The sequence below is a fragment of the Tupaia chinensis genome, unplaced genomic scaffold (assembly GCF_000334495.1).
Source record: "Tupaia chinensis unplaced genomic scaffold, TupChi_1.0 Scaffold000252_1, whole genome shotgun sequence".
NCBI lineage: Eukaryota > Metazoa > Chordata > Mammalia > Scandentia > Tupaiidae > Tupaia > Tupaia belangeri.
The window spans coordinates 256,180-260,428 of NW_006159732.1; the positions used below are offsets into that span (position 1 = coordinate 256,180).

Genomic DNA, 4,249 nt, shown 5'->3' on the forward strand with positions numbered 1-4,249 from the left:
AAAAAAAAAAAAAAAAAGTCTGTAGCCTTGGTACAAACTCGAAAAACTGCACAAAGCAAAACCAAGTTCTACTTAATCCTATGCACGGTCCCTTCCTGTTAGTTCCTACACGGCCCGGCCCGTGGCAGGGAGCCGGGTTTATATGATGGCAGGTGCTCAGGGGCGCTGTGAGGACGAGCTGGAGGGAAAAAGGAAGTGCTGCTGTTGGAAAGCTCTCGCTACCCCTTCGCCCCTTCTAAGCCTGGAACCTGGGAATCACTTCTCCAGGTTCCAGTGACTCTGCCAAGCAGGGGTCCTTGAACAGCAAATGGGCATGGAGATGAAAACGCTCCGGCTTTCTAGCTTCTTTCCTGTCAGGACCGTTGTGATGTACGGACTCCCTCTCTGTGAAGAGCAGGTTTGCAGGCTAAGCAGTTTGTTTCCCGGGTCCCAGCCCGGACCCAGGAAGAGCAGCCTCATTCCCTGGTTCTCAGGGCAGCTCCGTGGGTGTCTAAGATCCCTCACCCTGGAAGTGATTTTCAGCTGCGTGGACATGGAAGAATGTTTTCTCATGATGTAAATGATTTTTTAAAGTTTCTGGTGGGGAATGTTTCTACTCTTGAGTTGTATTTCACTACAGAAGAATAACCTGGCAGATTTCTTAATACTCAGCATATTACCTGGCCCAGAACTGCATTTCTGAGATTTGAATCACCGCCCTCTCTTGCGCACTGGTGGTTGTTGTTCATATACGTGTAGAATCGCACCAGCGTGAGCTACAACCCAGAGCAACCACCCATCTCTAAAATGGGAGGCTAAGGTATACCCTGATTTTAGAGACCTTCCCAATCCCCCACATCATAAGAACTATCCAAGTGACATGATGGGAAAAAATCTATCTTAGTTGGGTCCAGGTGTCCTAACCCCAAAGATAGTGAATGGAACAAGATAGGTTTTAAAGAACTCTTCCTGGGACCAGCAGTTAGCATAATGGCTATGTTGCTGGACTCCCATGTAGTTGACCGTGGTTCAAGTCCTGGACCCGGAGGCTTAAATTCACGCTGGGTGCAAGTGAGTGCCTGGGTGCCCAAGATCCCGATAGGAGAATGGAGGAGAAGGGACTGCGACGCGGCCATCCTCCCTGGGGGGTGATTTCTTTCTCTCTGTCTGTGTCTTTTTCTGGCGAACACATGTGCCCTATAGCAAAAAACTCTCAAAAAAAAAAAATATATATATATATAAAGAACTCTTGCTTCGTCCAAGATTCTGGGAGCTGACGGGAGCCTAAGGTACCATATTCAGTGCACAAGACAAGTACCACCTGAAAGCGGATCCCTGCAAAGGATTTCGCCCTGACATTCAGGAGAGACAGTAAAACATTTTGGCCCCCTTCCCTCACTGACTCTACAACACACTTAATTCAGTTCTCATTTCAGTCTTTCCAAAGAGTTTCCCCTCCTCTATCTGGAAGGCGTCACTGGGTGATTCGCATACTTCTCGAGTATTTGTTATAAGTGGTGACTCTAATTAGGCAAAGGCAGAAATAGCTCAGAAATCCACATGTTCACATTCATAACTGCATTTATTTTTTAGATTTTTAACAAAAGGCACATGTGCTCACCAGAGAGACAGAGAGGGAGAAAAAGTGAGAATCACCCCCCAGGGGGAACGGCCATGCCACAACCCCTTCCCTTGGAATTTTGGGCATGCACATACATGTGCCCAGCATAATTTTCAAGCCACTGGGTCCAGGACCCAAACCAGTCAGCCATGTGGCATTCAGTGCCTTAACTTCACGCCACCTGCTGGTCCCATTAACTGTATTATTTTTTTTTTAAAATAATACATAAGGAGTACCTTCTAGTGATCTTCAGAGATTCAAAAACTAACTGTGGCCTCCATTTCCATTTTCCAGAGATCCATTACAAAGTCTATTTGGTCTCTATGTGTATTTTTTAAACTACAGCAGATTCCTTTTCATCTAAACTGCTTGCCCCTACCCAAAACAACTCTCAGAATCCAAGCCTACAAAGACTCCTCTCACCAGGCAGCCCACCGAAGACAGGGTCCTCCCCACCTTCCTTTCAGCGACAGCTGAAAAACTGCCCTTCCTAATTAAACTGGCCTACCCACTACCCCAACCAAATGCTTGTTTTCCAGCTGCACATGCTTCTGGTGAGCAAAGAGCAAGTCGTCTTCTCCCGAGACAGTAACCTCCTGAATAAAGAAACTCACTCTGTTCTTCACTGTATTTTCCTGGTATGATAACTGCATGTTCATGGACCATTTCATTGAAAACTAAGGCTGTGGGGTCATGGTGGCGCCCGCCCTATGGCAAAACTAAGGCTGTGGAAGCCCAGAAGGTGAATAGGTGGATACAGGAAACCAGTGCTTTCAGACTTTCTTTTTCCTTTCTTTTCTTTCTTTTTTTTTTTTTTTAAGAGAGATTTTTGCTATAGAGTGTGTGCATTCACTGGAGAGACAGAGACAGAAAGTGAGAAATCACCCCTCCTCCCCCTGGGAATGGTCACGCCACAATCCCTTTTCCTCCATTCTCCTCTAGGGATCTTGGGCTCACATGCACACATACCCAGCATGAGCTTTAAGCTGCTGGGTCCAGGACTTGAACTGTGGTCAATTACGTGGGTGTCTAGTAACATAACCCTTAGGCCATCTGCTGGTCCCCAGACTTTCTGACACAGGAATATACACGTCATATAACTACTACTACTACCTCAACACCTGTGGATACTGAGACAAGTGTTAAGAAACACCACTTATTACCCCTACTAAGTACAACACCCTCTGATATTTTCTATTTTATCTTTTTAGAAGACTTTATTTAAGGGCCAGCAGGTGGCACGGTGGTTAAGGGCGCTGGACTCCCACATGGCCAACCCCAGTTCAACTCCTAGACTCAGTAGTTTGCTTTCTTACTTTCTCTATCTCTGTTCCTCTTTGGTCAAATTTAAATAAATAAATAAATAAGTGTTAAATAGTTATTTTTAAATATTTCATTTAATTAATTTTTTTTTAAATTCTACCATAGGACACATGCACTCACCAGAAAGACAAATAAAGTCCCAAGCTGCCAGGTCTGGGACTCGAACCACGCCAGTCATGGACACCTTAATCACCAGGCCACGTGCTGGCCCCTTTCTATTTCTTTTTTTTTTTTTAAATGATAACTGTGATCCACTAAACCAATTTCCAACCCATCAACCGGGACCCCCCGTTTGAAAAACTGCAATAAATCAAACCTTCCAGTTGCATTCCACAAGGTACTAATGAACCTTGCAAAACCCAGCAGAGAGCAGAGACTCAGACCAACCACAAGGATCAGACACCCCCAGGGAAGCAGTGTCCTTATGTCCAACAGAAGGACAGCTGGCAGCGAGGCAGCTCGCTCTCACCCACTCCCACCCCCAGGAGCAGCAGGGCTTTAAGTATCTCCCAAACTCCCCGCGTTTCTAAGTAAGCCAAAGTGGATATCACATGTCCTTTTAACCTCTTTACAAATTTAGTCCATCCAATCTCTTGGGACGGTAAAGTTCATTTACAGCCCACTGTGGAAAGCAACCCGAACTTCCTTTCTGTCCTCCCCAGGAACACGGAATGAAATGAACTTGACGCCCGTCGTGCCTTTGCGATTGAGACAGGGAAACAGGGCTTGTCTGCCTCGGTGCATCTTTCCAGTCTTAATCACCGGCAGATGCAGTCTCCGGTGAAATGAGAAACCAGGGAACCCCCTGGGCCACAGGAGCCATCGTCAGGACGGCGTGAAAGCAAGGACGCGCTTCTCACAGCTCAGAAACGCCTAGCAGACTCATCGCCAACCCGAGCTGGGCGACGGGAGAGGCCGAGTGCGGCAGACGATCTCCAAGACAGGCCAGGGTGGCCGGCCGCTGCACCTCGCGAACGCTTGACCACGGCCCGCCTCTGGCCAGGCCGGCTCCACACCCCCGAGAAGGCAGGTGAGGGCAGGCCGGGGACGTGGGCGGTAAAGCTGCCGCAGGGGCCCAGGGAGAGCGGGAGGGGAGGTCCGGATCCGAGGCCTCCCTGCTGCTCGGGAGCTCTCTGGCCCGCTACCCCCCACGGGCCCGCTAGCCTTGCACTCCGGCCTCTCCTCGCCCCCCTGGGGAGTGCGCCTCCCCTACTGCAAGGAAGAAAGGGCGAGGGGAAGAAGAGAGATTGGAGCCTGGCGTTGCCCCTCGCCCCGCACCGTACCGCTCTCGCCGCCCAGGGATATCCCGCCGCAGGCCGCACGGGC

General features: G+C 49.0%; 1 protein-coding gene across 2 annotated transcripts in view; it reads right to left on the reverse strand.

The window, feature by feature from the left end:
* MRPL14 (mitochondrial ribosomal protein L14) overlaps positions 1-4,249 on the reverse strand; it is a 17,202-nt gene that overhangs the window by 12,386 nt on the left and 567 nt on the right. Inside the window, exon 1 of one of the 2 annotated variants that reach the window (XM_006149048.1) lies at positions 4,207-4,243. The exons of the other annotated variant lie outside the window; for it this stretch is intronic. The gene's annotated coding sequence lies outside the window, so the exon portion shown is untranslated. Of the gene's footprint in view, positions 1-4,206; positions 4,244-4,249 lie in introns of those variants that run through there. 2 annotated transcript variants of the gene reach the window in all.